Genomic DNA, 18164 nt, shown 5'->3' on the forward strand with positions numbered 1-18164 from the left:
TCCAAGCTCAACCATATCCTCACAATTCCCCAACATCTTCCTCTTACTTAATGGCCATATATAACTGGGTCAATGTCTGTAAAAGGCTTCATCTCTGTCAGGGGAATAGCAGTGTAGGGGTGAACGGAAACCTGTTGGGAAGAAAGCAGAATGATAGTGTGTAAGTGTCTTCAAAAATAACTAGCACAAGACAGGGAGGGATAAGTAAGAGTAGCAAGAGACAGAGTGAGCCTGATGGGTGGAGGAGTGGGGGCCTGATAAGCCGAGGGGCTAGAGGGGTGATCTGGCATTGCAAAATCCCGAGTCAGCTGGCGGTAAGTTCTATGAACTGCTACAGTCATTCTTCAAGAAGTCCAGCAGTATAAAAGGAGTGTCCAGCAAGTTCTATAGAAGCATCAGTCCAATGTCAAAGGCCAGGAAATAAATGCCACATGTCTATCTTGATGGAGGAGGACAGCCACTGGAACTTTTCTTCTCTGTAGAGAGTGACCTGGAACCGCCAAAACATGGTGGGCGAAACAGAAGCAGGAAGAGCAGACACCGATGGTTGAGAGAAAGGCAGTAGGAAAGTCTTGTCCTTTGGAGTCTGTGAATCAGGTTCTCCAGATTGTGTCAGGTCACATCATGGGTTTCGGGGGATGGCTGTAGTTGTGGGTGATGTCAGAGGTCAGGGGTCCAAGATGGATTTCTGGGGATTCTATATGAGCAGATGCTTCTTTATGCGAAGGCTTGTCATAGCTGTAGTTAATTACTTATGAAAAAACTTTGTAACAAATTAGAAGTTTACTACAATTGATAACTCAATGATTATAATTGGTTTAGGTATCTTTATAATTTCGTGTAAAGGTCATCTTACGTGACCTCATGTAGCAGTCTTTATATAGCAAAGTTTTCATACCGAATTTAAGTCACATATATTGATTCTTAACTATTTTTACATTGGGTTTTTAAGCAAACTCAGGTTACTAGAGTTAACACATTTTAGTGACATTTTTTTTTTTTTGGTACATTTACAATATCGGATTGATGCCAAATTTGTTGTGGATTAATTTCCACAAGATAGCTTACAGGACATTTTTGGGGGCCCTCCAAAAATGTCCTGTATAGAGAATCTGTATTTTAACTTAGGAGATGATGAATTGTCACATTGAATATTTAGAGTTTTACCTTAAACACTCAGTTACTTAAATGAATTGATTTTACCTCTTCTCGTAAAAATGTAGCTTCGAAGTTACAATTTAACTGTTAAGTTAATGTTTACCAAACTTGAAACACGCATATTAAACATATAGTTTATAACACACAGGAGGAGAAAAACTTGTAAATAAGATATATCATTTCAAATGTGAATTTAGATCTACTGTCATAGTTGAACCATCTTTACTCACACAGTTTAAGACTAAACATTTCATATTGATATCAAGACTTAAAAAAGAAATCAAAAGGGGGAATGAACAATTTTTGGACTGTTTCTGGACGTCTCCAGAAACCATGGCTGCGTCCAGCCATATTATATAAAGTCAGTTAACTTTCAGAGTACTCTGAGCACAATGGGTCATACAAAAATTTTGGTCACTCAACTCACTCAATTTTTTTTTTTTCACTCACTCACTCACTCACAAAACACAACTGGCCAGTCATAGCATAAGACATTCATTCGGGGGGGGGGGGCGAAGAGTTCTGTGAATCAGATTTTTTTTTTCTGCCATGCTGTATTATGGATCCTGGGGTGCATCCTGTAGCCAGTCCTCTTGCAGCCAGTCTTCTTGCAGTGTTTCTTGTTCTTCAGGGATATCAGCGCCATCATGTGGGTATTGCCGAACATGGCGGGCAGGAACCCAAACAGGCTTGGAGTAATTTTGTGGAAAAATACATGCGAAACCCCTCCCCATAGTCAACAGGGGGTCAGGTACTTTCCAAATTTTATCAAGTGGGTCTTTCCATTTGACTTTAATAGCTGGGAGGGTGGGTGGTGTTTGCCAATGAAGAATTATAGGAGGTTGGTCTGAGTTTTTGTAAATATTAAAGAGATTTAATGTAGTTAAGGCTTTTGCCAGCTGGATATTAGGGGGGTACATTTCCCCTTTTTCTTTATTTAATTGAGCCTTAAGAGTTTGATGGGCCCTCTCAACAATGCCTTGTCCCTGTGGATTATACGGAATGCCTGTAGTATGAGTAATGTTCCAGAGGGAACAAAAATCTTTAAATTGTTTGCTGGTAAAAGCATGTCCATTATCCGTTTTAAGTTGAAGAGGTAAGCCCATTACAGCAAAACAGGAGAGCATATGGCTTATAAGCTTTTTTGAGTTTTCTCCAGGCTGAGCTGTAGCCCACATAAACTTAGAGAAGGTATCAATTGAGACGAACAGATATTTTTGTTTGCCAAAGTTAGGTATGTGGGTAACATCAATTTGCCAAAGAGCGTTGGCTTTTAAACCTCGAGGATTAACCCCCAGAGTCTGAATAGCAGGTGTTTTGATTAGACCTGCACAGGAGGAACATGCAGCAAGAATACGTTTTAACTGTGGCAGAGGAATATCAGGAAATTGAGCTCGAAGACCTTTAAGATTAACATGGGTTAGGGAATGAAAGTCAGCAGGATTAGAGACAGAGGCTAGGAGAATTCCTGTGGAGGCAAGGCGGTCAGCTGCAGCATTCCCTTCAGACAGGGGACCAGGAAGAGGGCTGTGGGAACGTAGGTGCTGAACATACAGTGGATGGGTTCGAGAACAGAGCATAGAGGCAATTTGAATTAAAAGAGGAGAAAGTGGGTTGTCATCAATTCTTACATAAGATCGAGCAAGCCATGGAAGTAAGTTAACAGTATACACACTGTCAGAAAAAAGGTTGAAGGATTCTGGTACAGCTTTTAATGCAAGGAAAACAGCATAAAGTTCTTTGTACTGAGGGGAATTATCAGGAAGTTCAGTAAAGAGAGGTTTGGGGTATTGCTGGTCTGGATAATATATAAGGGCAGCAGCTCCCTTTTTTCCACCATCAGTGAACACTGTAGGAGCAGAGGGGATGGGATCTCGAGAGAAAAGTTTAGGTGCTAGTAGAGGCAACAGAGGTAAAGAAGCTATCAGATTATCAGAGGGAAAATGATTATCTAATTGTCCTGGAAAACCCATTAAACTTATGGCAAAACGAGAATGGTGGTGTATGAGCCATCTGTATCAGTGAGAGAAAAGGGAAGAATGATTGAATCTGGTTCCCTTCCTAAGACCTGAACCGATCTGTTTCTTCCTTGGCGAACCATAAATGCTAAGCATCAATCTCGGTAAGGAGTCTTGGAGCTCCACCTACTGGCGTATGAAGCCATTCGAGAACGCCATGTTTCTGCCACAATGCCCCCACTACCGTGGGGGTGGAGTTAAAGATTAGAAGATTTACTGGAGAGGAGGGGGAGAACCGAACGAGGTGCATGTCCTGGAGAGCCTGGTTAACTTTTTCCAGAGCCAAGGATGCTTCGGGGGTTAACATACGCTTTGAGGAGGGCTGTTTGTTTCCTTTTAACAGATCGAACAGTGGTTGCAGGCAGCTCGTAGGCAGATAAAGATACTGCCTAAGCCAATTCAAATTTCCAAGAAAACTTTGTAAAGAAGCAAGAGTGAGATTAGAAGGAAAAGTAACACAAGGTTTTAAAGGACGAATCTGCGTTAGGGAAATCTCTGAGCCTAAGAAAGATATTGGAGGGATTAGCTGTATCTTCTCAGGAGCTACATTAAGTCCACTTCTCTTTAAGGCAGGGATTAGAAAATCACGTAGGGCGGAGAGATCTGTATCTAATTCTCCCCATATTCACACGTCATCCATATAATGAAAAACCTTAAGGCCCTTATGAATATATGGAAAAAGGGCAGATTTAACAACCTCTTGACAAATAGTAGGACTATTAGCCATGCCCTGGGGCAGTACCACCCATTCAAATCTATTGGCAGGGCTGGCATTATTAATAGAAGAAACAGAGAAAGCAAAACATTTACAATCTTGTGGGTGTAAGGGAATAGAGAAAAAACAATCCTGTATATCAATAGCTATGATTGGAATTCCTGTGGGAATTGCGGAAGCAAGAGGCAAACCCCTTTGGGGGGAGCCCCAAACCTGCATGGTTTTATTAACTGCATGAAGATCTTGGAGGAGGCGCCATTTTCCTGAGCGCTTTTTAATCACAAAGACTGGAGTATTCCATGGGCTCCGAGAATGATGAATGTGTCCCAAAGATAACTGCTCTTGGACAAGTTCTTTTAAAATTTCTAGCTTCTCCCTAGGCAAAGGCCACTGTTCCACCCAGACAGGCTCATTAGAAAGCCAATCTAAGCGGGGAGTTCTGTTACGAACAGTGGCAGTTAGTATTGGGGGTGCTGGTTGGGTCTAGCAGTCTCACAGGAGTGACTGTGGTGTCCTGCAGAGGTGTCTGAGGATATCACTACATCTAAAGATTCCAGCAAGTCTCTTCCCAATAAATTGGTTCTTATATCAGCTATTAAAGGCTGACAGCATCCAGTAGTCCCTTCTGGATCTTCCCACACAAGGGAATCTCGTGTGCGGAATGCCTGAGTCAATCCTCCAACACCATGTAAGCGTGGTCCTGGGAGGAGTTCCCAACTCTGGGGAACCTCTGCTTGTCTTAATATTGTCTTATCTGCTCCCGTGTCAATCAAACACTTAAAAGGAATATTACCAATCTTTACTGTCATAGTTGGGTGACCCCTTTCTAAAACAGGGGTGGTCCATAAAATCTCAGGCTCCGAATTCGAGCTGTTCTCTTGCTCCAGCCAGTTATTTCTATGCTGGAAGTTCCCACATACAGCGGGTTCCTCCTTCTGCTCACCCTCTGTTATTGTTACTTGGCGTGGTGGGTATAGCGATGGATTGGGTCCCAAGCCGGGCTTCTGTTTGTGGAAAAAGGGCACAGCACCAAGCGGGTGACCTGCTTCCTTCCCTCTTGGGGGCGGGGCTAAGGGAAGCCCCATACCTAGTTTAAATCCCTGTTTACATTTGGCAGAGGCGTGCCGTTCCTATGGAACCTTGACCAACAATCTCTCCTCCAGTGAAATCCTTTCTGGCATCTGGGACAAGGCATTCGTGGTCTCTGATTCCCTGTCTGGAGGCGGGGTTGCCCTGACTGGAGGTGGGGTCGCCCTGACTGGAGGCGGGGTCGCGGTCTATTTTCTGGACATTGGTTACGCCAATGCCCTTGGCGACCGCACTGAAAGCAAGCCCCTTTTTGCTTATGTAAGGTAGCTGCATAGGCCTGTAACATAGGTCCTTGAAAAGAGCTTGATCTGAGATCCTGTGTAGCTAGAATCCAAGTATCTGGGTGTTCGTTTTTAAGAGTGATACAGGCCTGTCGAAAATGCGGAAGCATTCCATCCCAGACTATGGATCGCAGGAGGAGAAAACGAGCGTCAGGATTATAAATCTTCCTTTCCAAACTCGACTGGACCCTGGCAATGAATTTAGCGAGGGATTCATCAGGTTCTTGTTGCAGGGAGAGAATGGGGGCTGAGGCTGCTCCCATGGGTAGTGTTAATCGCTCCCATGCTTTTAATGCACACAGGCGTACTTGATCAAAATACCCTGGTGGAAACTTGGCTTCTGCCTGTTGAATCCCTGTTTCTAATTGGCCTGTTCCAAACAAATGCATCAAAATTACCCTCTGGCTGATTTTGAATATTTTTCCGCGATTGTTGTAAACATTCGTCGCGAAAGAATGCCTCCCATTACAGGAAGAGGGGGCCTGGGAGCGTAGCACGAGTCACATCTCTCCAATCTTCGGGGGTATTAAGGTTCTGAAGCAGGCCTTGTAAAATGGACCTGGTCCATGGGGCATGAACACCGTCATCTTTGATAGCCTGGCGTAGTTCCTTCAGGTCTGTGGCGGAATATGGATACCAGGCCTGAGGTTTTTGTCTATTGGGGGCAACATTGACCGGAAATGTGTGGACTTGCTCTGATAAGTGTGTAGCGGTAGGAGGAGTCACCGAAGTGGAAGCTTCTGGACAAGTGGCCGAAGAAGTGGTTTTGGAGGCTACAGGAGAATTCGGACATGTGTCTATCAAAACGGGTGGGCGAAGAAGCAGCAGTGGAGGCAGCAGGAGGTTCCGGACACGTGTCTGCCAAAATGGGGGTGGCCGAAGAAGTGGCTGTGGAGTCCAAAGGAGAATTCGGACACGTGTCTGCCAAAATAGGGGCCTCAGGGCAAGATGCAGAGGAATTAGGGTGGGTCAAGATCACGACAGGCCTTTGCTTCTTCTTGTTTTTAAGGTGCTGGTTAAGTTCTATGATTACTTCATCTCTTGGACCTCAGTCTCTAGGTCCTTAAGCCTTTTGAGAGGTTGCCCTATATATCCCTTAAAAGCTGCTATGATGATCAACAGGATATAAGGTGAAGCCTTGAGAAAAATGTCCCAGATATATAAAAATTGTATACTGGAAAAAGAATGCAGAATTTGGAAAAGATTTTCCATGGTGGAGAGATCTCAGGAAAACAATAAGAAAAAAAAAGAAAAAAAAATCACAGTGCCTTAACACAATATTGCAGATACCCAAAAGGTGTGTACTTATCTAAGATGTCTTCCTGTAAATCTGCTGCTTACGGGTCCCTGTTCCGGGCGCCAGATGCCGGGATAGCCTGAGGGTACTTCTTCCCGAGCTAGTGCTCTCTGGCTTGGAGAGAACTCAACTGGAGCCGATCTAGGCTGCTGCGTGGGAGAGGGATCAGGAACTCGTGCCGCACTAACTTCCGCAGGAAATACACTCTGGAACTCTCGGAGCCGGAAAGCAATTTCCAGGTGTCTTTAATCAGAAGAGCAGCTGTTTTTATACTCTCCAAGTAGGGTGGAAACAGGATGTGATATAGAGAGGGTGGAGAGAAAAGTGACTGGTGAAAATCAGAGTGTGACAAGGAGGGGGCGGAACAGGCGAGAATCCTATCACTGAACCACCAATGCCCTGGAGTGCTTTATGTAAAAGTGATTTATGTAAATAGACCAAAGCTTTGGATCAGTAAATCCCTATATAGGCATATGGTTAAGCAGAAGCCAGGGGGAGGTGGCATACTACCCAACATGGAGAGTTCTCAGAATATCAGAAATACACCTACCCCATGATCCAGCAATTCCTTTCCTAGAGATTTATCTAAAGAAAACCAAAGTTTTGGTTTTTGCTGTTGTTGGTTTTTGTTTTCCTGTCTGGAGATATATGTGCACCTCTGTGCATAGCAGCACAAATTATAGCAGCCCGAACGTGAAAGAACAGATGAGTGGTTAAGAAAGCTGTAGTGGGTGTACACAGAAGAATGCTACTCGGTGTTACAGCATTTCCTTTGTCTCATCTTGGACAGAATCTGGAGGAATCCTGCTAGACGAAATAAGCCAAAAGACGGAAAGGTTGAATACTAGATGCTCTCCATTACAGGTGGAACTTAAAACCAAGGGCTTATAGGGAAAGCACCAAGTGAAGCTGGGCCTGCTATATTGCAAAGTATGTATTTATTATACTTACAATTGTTTTATTTCCCATACTTGGAATGGAATAATAACTAAAGAGAGTGTACTGAAATGAAGACTCAATGTCATGGTTAGCGTATTTATATTTACATTCTTTACACTGATAAATCAAAAACTATTGATATCTTTCTGACCAAGAAATGCTTACAGTGCATACCACATTCTGAAGAACAGATTAATTGCATGTGATTACTATTTCATTAATAAGAGCAGAATCATGATTTTTGTGGGTAAATACAACCTCAGAATAAAATTTTATATTTTTTGTTCTAATACTCAGTGTGCTTACTACATGAAGCACTACAAATTTTTGTAAGATAGCACTAATCAAACCTATGGAGATTACATATATAGAATCTGACTTCCAAAGTCCCTCTACTCAGAGCCTGAAGGGTACTGTTTGACAGAAGGAAGAAATAAAGGAAAGAGGGAAAGAAGGAAACCAGAGGAATAAAAAATGGTAGGAAAGAAGGGAGGGAAGTAAGTAGGAAAGGAGGGAGGGAAGGAGGAAGGGAAGGATGGAGGAAGGAAGGAAGGAAAAAAGAGAGGACAAAAGGAAGAAAGGAAGAAGGAAGAAGGAAGGAAAGAAGGAAGAAAGTGAATAAAAATGGACATCAGCTTCCACATGGGGCCAGCCATCTTTGCCCGAATGGTCTATATGCTTCTCTTGCACATGCCTTCTCATCTTCCTGATTAAAAGTTTAAAATATCTGTAGAAAAATAAAAACCCTGTGAGGAATACTTTGATAGAAAAGAGGGGGGTCCTTTAGAAATGGAATATAAAAAGACTCATGTGAATCTTATAAATACAAAAATAGTAATAATAAGAACTCATGGGACATATACTCAATAAAGTACTACTAAGCAGATAAAAAGACTACATTGTGTTTCTTGGGGAAAAAAATGAATGGAACTGGCAGTGAAGTAAGAAAGAAAGTAAGAGATAGCTACTAGATGATTACACCCATGTGGATTATAAGAACTGAAACACATGAACATGAAAAATTATGTATATGTATATGTATATGTATATGTATATGTATATGTATATGTATATGTATATGTATATGTATATGTATATGTATATGTATATGTATATGTATATGTATATATTAAGCCCTTATCTAAGAACTTGGGAGAGCTAGGATGGTGGTTATTGGGTAGGATAGGGCCACAGACACTTTGGTGGTGTGACTGGTGCAGAACTCTATCTCCTATTCTCTCAGACTTGTAAATCATCACTAAATCCCTAAGAGAAAACACAAAAGAAAAGCCGCCACTAACTGCAGTGGGGTAAACTGGAATGGAACTAGATGGGAGCGAATGAGTATTGAGGAATGAGCTTATGTAAATACCATGCTCATTAGTTAAAATGGATACTGACTTCTATTTAGAGTTGAGGACTTGACACAAGATTTTGATGATAAAGGCAAGGAAGGATTTATACATTAAGAAGACGTTACTCTTTATGGCAATGCATGCATTCTTTGAGTAAATCACTTTCAACATGAAAGATGATCATTCCAGAGGGAGATCTTTAAAGAACACCTACACTCCTGGGGTCGGCTCAGTAGTTAGAGTTGATAAACACTAAGTCCAGGTTCAATCCCCAGCGCTACCATAAGCCTGAGTGGAGCAGTACTCTGGGATCTCTCTATATCTTTCTCTGTGCATCTCTCTCAGTTAAATAAACAAAATATTTTAAAAAGAAATGAAGTGGCTGACAAGAGAACTCACCTGAATACTGGATCAGCTTTTTCAAGTGTACAGCCCACCTTCCACTCTGTGTTCCCCTTTAACTGGGGGAAACTTCAGTGCTGTGGTATATTTCTGTTTCTCTATCTCTGTTTGGAAAATTCAGTTGGAGAAGTGATGCCCCGAATATGCTTGATAACATGTGAATGTTTTTGTCGCACTTCACTATCTGGGCTTCTTACGTATCTTAGAATGCTACAAAACTTAGATGGTGGCAGCAAATAATTTTTTTAAATCAAGGCAAGCTGGAAATGTTAAAAGACAAAAAGAATCAAACAAAAAAAAAATACCACAGATGCTGGAGGTGAGGAAAATAGGAAGCTAACTCTATCCTGAAGTAGGCAGGGCCGAATGGAGATCACAGATAAAGAAAGAAGCCACAAGTTTTACCACCACCTACTGAGACTGAGACTGAGACAAGTACAAAGCAGGTATTTCACTCTGTGTGAAATTAATTTTTTCCAGGACACACACACACACAGAGAGAGAGAGGGGAGAGAGAGAGAGAGAGAGAGAGAGAGAGAGAGAGAGAGAGCGCCTTCTAATGAGAGAGGACTGACAGTTTCAAAGAGAAAAAGTCTGCAATAGCCACTGAATAGTCAAAGCAAGTGAGATTTGGCAGCCTGAATCTGTAGTGACCAAGTCATTACATTTTTTTTACCCTCTGCCATCAGCATCTGGTGATGACTAGGTGTAGAGGAATCAAATATTGGGGAGGAATTCATTATTGGATACTTCCTTAAGACTATGACTAATGCTTACCACCGCCATAAACCCAAAAGCAAACATCATCTTATGTAATTTGTAAAAGTTCCCAAACACTAAATGACAAAGTTCTTCTTTAGATAGTTATATTTAATGTTTCGACAACACTTATAAAATATATCCAGGAATTTGTGTAAAACCGACCAGCGATCCTTTTTAAATAGGATCTCTTAATACCATCTCTTACTACCCTTAATTAGGTTACAAAACATCCATATGGGTTTTCTCATTTGAATATTCACAAATGAAGACACTACTGGAGTCATAAAACAACTTAGAATAATTAGGTTGTTTACAAATTTGTTTCTGTCAATCATGAGATTTTTTTTCCTAATCATTTATACTAATGACTTAGGAGAAGTTACGACAATATTATGAAAGAAAAAGGTCCTTCAGTGCCTGAGAGGTCACACAGTAGACAGAACCTTGGACCCAGCCATAATGTCCCCAGTTCGACTCCCAGCAGCCCATGTACAAGAGTGGGGATCTGGCCCTCTCTCTTTCCTGACCTCTCTCATTAATAAGTAAACCATTTTCTTTTCTTCTTTTTTTTAATTTTTAAAGAAAACATTCCTTCACTTACTATAGATTCTTTGAAATTTCTTTCTTGGAAGTCAGGTGGGCTAAGTGCAGGTGGTGCAAAGCGCAAAGAATGCCATAAGGTTTGAGCCCCTGGCTCCCCACCTACAGGGGAGTCACCTCACAAGCAGTGAAGCAGGTCTGTAGGTGTCTATCTTTTTCTCCCCGTCTTCCCCTCCTCGCTCCATTTCTTTCTGTCCTATCCAAAAACAACATCAATAACAGCAATAATAACTACAACAATAAAAACAAGTGCAATGAAAGGGAATAAATTCATTTTAAAAAATTTCTATTTTGGTGATTTTAGTTTAAAAGGTACAGGTATTTTATGTAAACTCATGATTGGAATGTGGAAGCAAAGTGGTATCACTGCTGGAAAAGTTTATGTGATCTTGAGCTGTATAATGAGATGGCTGACAGTAGTCTGGGAGGTGGCAGAGTAGGTAAGGCACTAGACTTCCAAGCATGAGGTCCTGTGTTCAATCCCTGGCAGCACATGTACCAGAGTGAGGTCTGGTTCTTTTCCTCTCTCTCTCTCTCTCTCTCTTTCTCTCTCTCTCTTTCTCATTAATAAATAAATAAAATCTAAAAGAAAAAAAAGAAAAATGAGATGGCTGACATAAGGCAATGACAGTGCCAGGCTGTGTTTGCTTTATGTTTCTTGAGCTATTGATTTCCCTATGGAGCCCTACCCCGTTAGGGAAAGACAGAAACAGGCTGGGGGTATGGATTGACCTGCTAATGTCCATATTCAGTGGAGAAGCAGTTACAGAAGCCAGAACTCCTACCTTCTGCTCCCCCAAAACAACCCTGATCCATACTCCCAGTGGCATAAAACAATAAGAAATCTTCCAGTGGAGGGAGGGGATGGGACACAGAACTCTGGTGGTGGGAATTGTATGGAATTGCACCCCTGTTATCTTACAATCTTGTTAATCATTATTAAATCACTCATAAAAATAATGGACACGTCAAGCTAATAATTTCATGAAGTAAGTACATGAAGGCTATAATTACACTATAAGTTAGGTAAGAAACTTTAAGTTAGAATTTTCATTTTATCTAAAACTGGTGTGGCCACCTTCATAAAATTACATTCACTGATATGGAGGTATGAGTGAAAACATTTTTTCTTTGGTCTAGGAATCTGGATTCAATTTTTAATTAGTATCTTTAGTCATGATTTAGCATTTTAGGTAAGATGCTTAGTCTTGCAGATCTCTCTCCTATAACTTATTTTAGATGGTAGTTTGGAACTATCTGGAGAAGGGAACATAAACTGACACAGGCGCTGAGAGAGAGAACCACTGGACTGTTTCTTCTGCCTTCTCTGGTCCCTGTTACCCAACTCACTTCTAGGCATTCGCTTGAAATTGGAGGCTAAAGAAATTCATGGTCTCTGCTCACTCAATCTGATCAGTGCCTGGCAGCTGTTTCTACTGACTTTTTGATTTGTATTTATTATTATTATTTGATACATTAGACATCCCTGATCTAGAAGATCCATTAGGATTTTCATATTGCTGTCTTTGATTGATTTAATAACGATCGACAAGCCGTAGCATAAGTACGGTTCAATTCCACACTTTCCCACCACCAGGATTCTGTCTCCCCAGACAATACCTTTAGCCCACATCATGTTACCTGTTGGGCTCAAGCAAAAATTAGTAGTTAAGTTGCTTTTTTAACATCAAGCTTTGTGGCAACTCTCAGCTCAGCTACCTTCTGCATACACACGAATCTTCAGAGCTCTAGAACGTAATCTGCTGTCCTCCTTCTGCCCCGCCATAATCTCCTTTTTAAGGTTACTTCAGTGTGGTTCTCTGCTCTTCAGTCTGGTAAAGAGCTATTAGATATGGAACAGAAGTATTTTTATTCTTGAGTTTCTCCACGCCTAACATGATATCTTTTTCGTTCACATTTTCTTCCTTTCTTCCCTTTTTGTCCCACCAGGGTTACTGTTGTGTTGGTATGCTTCTAAAAACCCCTTCTGTTTCATTTGGTTTAAATCCCCCCTGCTTAACACTATTCTATTTACATAACCACTGTATTCTATTTACATAACCACTATTAACAAGCACCACCCTCCCTCCAGGGCATTGGTGGTTCAGTGGTAGAATTCTCGCCTGCTCCGCCCCCTCTCCTTGTCATACCTTGATTTTCACCAGTCACTTTTCTCTCCACCGTCTCTGCGACGCATCCATCCTGTTCCCACCCTACTGGGCTAGTATATTTATAAGGACAAGATTATTTTAGTTTTTAGTTTAGTTTAGCTTAGCTTGGTATAGATTGCGCTGCGTCCTGCATGAATAAAGAGATACCGCGTACAACCCAGCCATGAGTCCCCAGTCGTCTGTTACCCGCCTGTGAAGCCAGCCCGGCGAAAACAACACTGTTGGAGCTCAGGCTTTTGGGCTCTGTGCCTGCACTATGAATCCACGGCTCCTGGTAGACATTTTTTTCTTTCTATTTTATCTGATAGGACAGAAGGAAATTGAAAGGAGAGGAGGAGACAGACACCTGTACCATTCCTGAAGTTTCCTGCCTGCAGGAAGCAGGTGGGGAGTACAGGCTCAAACCCCAGTACTTGCACAAGGTAACTAATCTATGTACTCAACTCAACTCGCCATCACCCAGCCCTGGGATATTTCTAAAGCACAAATCCTTCACCACATATATTCTAGAAGAGAGTGAGAAAAATCATTGCTCGTCTTCTTCAAGTGTTTCTATCCTTTTCTTTAAGTCTTTGAGACAAACAGGCAAGTGTCGTTTTTGCCGGGCTGGCTTCGCCGGTGGGAGACAGAGACGACCAGAGACTCATGGCTGAGCTGAGAACATAGTTCAATCTTTATTCATGAGCAGGGATGCGGTTCAACAAACTAATCTAATCTAATCACAACCCAATTCTGTCCTGCATCTCTCTCCTCTGGCGGAAGAGTCAGGAACAAAGAAAAAAAGGAAAAATACGTACAATAGGGGGGCGGGGAGAAGAAAGAAGCAGGAACCAGCGATGACTAAACCAAATGTCCCGGGGTGGGAGGGGAGACCAAACCAATGTCCCAGAGGCAGGGGGGTGCCCAGCCAACAGTGGACGTGCAGACACATAGCAAGCAACACAAGCGAACCCAATGTGATGATAAAATCAGAAGGCTTCATAAGCAGAATCCAGAAGCATACCAACAGGAAAGGACTTTTTTTTTATCCTTTAGTTGTCTCGACCACTAAACTCCGGACTTATGCATTTGTGGTATACTGAGTTATCTTGTCTTCAACTATGAAAGGAAATTATCATTTGGATCAGTAGGCTTAAATTTGACATGCTAACATGAAAATAAATTTACATTTTATTTCTTAACAGTGCTTCAATTTTAGGTGTAGCACTTTGCTTTAAAAACACTCTCTCTCTCTCTCTCTCTCTCGACAGGCTGGGAGTAGGGATCGACCTGTCAACGCATGTTCATTGGGGAAGCAATTACAGAAAACAGACCTACCACCTTCTGCATCCCATAATGACCCTGGGTCCATACTCCCAGAGGGATAAGAATAGGAAAGCTATCAGGGGAGGGGATGGGATACAGAGAGCTGGTGGTGGGAATTGTGTGGAGTTGTAACCTTCTTATCCTGTGGTTTTGTTAATGTCTCCTTTTCATAAATAAATAAAATAAAATAAAGAAGAAAAACTCTCTCTCTCTCTCTCTCTCTCTCACACACACACACACACACTGGAGGAAGTTTTGATGCTGTATCTTTCAATTTCACTCTATTTCTGCCTCTATCTGAAAAAGGCCACTGAGACCAGAGAGGCCCCAGTGATGACTTCATCGTCATCTGTAATCAGGCTGGGCAATGAAGCATACATAATAGCATAAGTGAGGGACTGGATTCAAGTCCCTGGTCCCTACCCATATTGGGGGGGGGGGTGAGAGTTTCACAAGTGGTGGAAGAGTGCTGCAGGTAACTTTTTCTTTCCTTCCCTATGCCTCTATCAATAAAAGAAAAGTAAAAGAGAAAAAAGTAGTGTGTGTGTGTGTGTGTGTGTGGCATAGGGTGACCTCAGGGACCAGCACAATAGTAATACAGGCACTAAGTCCCAGCAATAAATTTAGTGGTGCAAAAAAAAAAAAGCCTATATTCAAAGTTGAAAGTCAAGTATTAACTTTTTATCAGGTGTTTCTTATGTAATTATCAAAAACTTTAGAGGTGCCTTGGATTGACTGAACATTTCTTATATTTAGAAATTCAAACTACTGGATTGTCAAAGAAATCATGATGAATTTTTCTAGTCCTTTCTAGCAAAAAGGTGTCATGCCTATTCTGACAGTTCAATTGTACCCTTTTTCTTCCTCCACTACACAAATATTCTGGCCTAAAAACTTGCTTATGCCAATTTTACCTTTAAAGAACTTAAGTAATTTTCCATTTCTTTAAAGGAAAACCTTTCAGAAGTTTCCCAAGCATCTGTCTTCACATGCTCCTGTGATTTCTTTTCAGTTATTCTACTTTTTTTAAAAAAATTTTTAAATATTTATTTTATTTATTTATTCCCTTTTGTTGCCCTTGTTGTTTTATTGTTGTAGTTATTATTGTTGTTGTCGTCGTTGTTGGATAGGACAGAGAGAAATGGAGAGAGGAGGGGAAGACAGAGAGGAGGAGAGAAAGATAGACACCTGCAGACCTGCTTCACCGCCTGTGAAGCGACTCCCCTGCAGGTGGGGAGCCGGGGTTCGAACGGGGAGCCGGGGTTCGAACCGGGATCCTTATGCCGGTCCTTGTGCTTTGTTCCACCTGCACTTAACCCGCTGCGCTACAGCCCGACTCCCCAGTTATTCTACTTTTACTAGTAGACTTGAACTCAAAATTTTCAACATCTAGCTTACTGTTCTGGTGTGTATCATTGTATGTTATATTTTTAACTATATGCAGAAGTTCTTTCTTACTTGTAAATTAACATATTGGTGATCGATTTTACACATGACTTTTGAGATTTGTAATTTTTTAAAAAAGAAATTCATCAAGGTTATCACTGTCTTGGTGCAATGAATCCACTGCTTCCAGGGGCCATACTTCTCTCTCTCTCTCTCTCTCTCTCTCTCTCCCTCTCTCTCTTTCTTTCTCTTATTTGATAGGACAGAGAGAAATTGAGAGTGAAAGAGAGAGGAAGAGGCATCTGCAGCTCTGTTTCACCACTGATGAAAACTGCAGGTGATGATTGGGGGATTGAACCCAGGTCCTCAAAGCATGGTAACCAGTGCACTAATACTGGCGCACTGCCACCTGGTGTCTGAGATTTGTAAATCTGAAACTCTGAAAGGCGAACCCAGTGTGGTTTTAATTTCTTTTTGTTGTTGTTGCCCTTGTTTTTTTATCTGGTATTTTTTTTTTATCGTTGTTATGGTTACTATTGTTGTTGTCCTTATTGATGTTGTTGCTGTTGGATAGGGCAGAGAGAAATGGCGAGAGGAGGGGAAGACAGAGAGGGGGAGAGAAAGACAGACACCTGCAGACCTGCTTCACCGCCTGTGAGGCGACCCCCCCCCCCCCCCCCCCCGCAGTTGGGGAGCCAGGGGCTCGAACCAGGATCCTTACGCTGGTCCCTGCGCTTAACCTGCTGTGCTACCGCCCCCAGCCCCTGACAACATTAGTTTCGAGTCCTCCAGAATCACTCTTTACAACACAGGGGATTCACCAACACATGCCATCTTGTCATATTTCTTGACAAGCAACGATTTATTCTCTCTTTGGGGACTCTCTTAGTTTGACACAAGAATTCTTTCAAAAAAGGAGATCCACCTTCGATTCTAACGTAAGTTCATAATGAGGATGTTTCACATTAAGATACCCAATTATCTCTCACAGATTCTTTTTAATCAGCTTGCAATTGTGCCAAGTTTGCTCACAGGCTTATTTTACCGACAGCTGCTAATTCTGTTTTATGTGGCTTCAATGAACTAGATTTATTCATGTTATCACGAAATGGCTGTGATTAGGAAGGTCAGTGCATATAGCAATATACATGTAAATTGTTACGTTATTGCTTAACGTTTATGTCTGAAATTGGAAAACGCAATAAAAGGAAGCTAAATGAATGTCAAACAAGTATCTACGCTAATAGCAGAGGAGTGGGCGCGGCTGGAGGTGGCGGAGGAGGCGACTACTGATACTGAAATAGCAACAAGACAACAACCGATTCCAAAGATGCCGACCGGGCAAAGGTCAAGAGGCCCTGAAGTATATATGTGTTTACAAACATGTGGTCCTCTACTTATGCCGAAGAATTTTAGTGCTACTAAAAACAGAAGACGGGAGACGGGGAGGACTGGATGGGGCAGTGGAATAGCTCATTTGGATAGTGTGTCCCTTTGCCATGCAAAAGACCCCAGGGTCGAGCCCAGCCCCCCACCACACTGAAGGAAGCTTTGATGGCTGTGGTCTCTTTCTGTCTCAGCACAAAATCACAACAGGGACACAAGTTACCATCCATTCCAAGAAACGATCTCTTCCACGTCCATAAGGGCAGACACCATACTTTCTCCCGAAACAATTGCGGGCAGAATGAATAGCAAATGTTTATTTGTCTACCAACAAAAGCTGCGCCTTGTGAAGGCAGAAAGCAAGTGGCTGGGCGAGGGGGGCCGGGCGGTGGCGCAGCAGGTTAAGCGTAGCACGTGGCCGGTGTAAGGATCCGGGTTCGAGCCCCCGGCTCCCCACCTGCAGGGGAGTCGCTTCACAGGCAGTGAAGCAGGTCTGCAGGAGTCTATCTTTCTCTCCCCTTCTCTGTCTTCCCCTCCTCTCTCCATTTCTCTGTGTTCTCTGCGACAACGAACGACATCAACAACAACAATAATAACTACAACAAGGCTACAACAAGAAGGACAACAAAAGGGGGGGGGAATGGCCTCCAGGAGCAGTGGATTCACAGTGCAGGCACTGAGCCCAGCAATAACCCTGGAGGCAAAATGAAAAAAAAAAAGAAAGGAAAAAAAAAAAGAAAAGAAAAAGAAAGAAAGAAAGAAAGAAAGAAAGAAAGAAAGAAAGAAAGAAAGAAAGAAAGAAAGAAAGAAGGAGTCTGCCTGCCCCCAGCCCGTCAGCTGCTTTTCCAGCAGGCTGGGGACGCGGCCTCATGCCTCCCTCCTGGGACAGCTGCACGGCCTGACCCTCCACCTCGCAGTCTCTCCCCAGTCTGTGCAGCTCAGCAAGCAGAGGCCCAACACCCCCTCCTTTCCCATAAAGAAAGGTCTGGATCCTTATTTTTTTCCACCAATATTTAAATATACATATATATATATATATCTTATAACAAATTGGATATAGTAAATATTGGATAGGTTTTCAGAATTTTTTATTTTACTTTTTAAATGTATTTATAAAATGGAAGTATTGACAAGACCATAGGATAAGAGGGTTACAATTCCCTATAATTCCCACCACCAGAACTCCGTATCCAACCCCCTCCCTTGAAAGCTTTCCTATTCTTTGTCCTTGATTTCCAACCTCCTTCTTTAAAACAATTTTTTTAAAAAAAAATTTATTATATCGGCTAGGGATACAAAG

Source organism: Erinaceus europaeus, chromosome 1 (genome assembly GCF_950295315.1).
Source record: "Erinaceus europaeus chromosome 1, mEriEur2.1, whole genome shotgun sequence".
NCBI classification, from domain to species: domain Eukaryota; kingdom Metazoa; phylum Chordata; class Mammalia; order Eulipotyphla; family Erinaceidae; genus Erinaceus; species Erinaceus europaeus.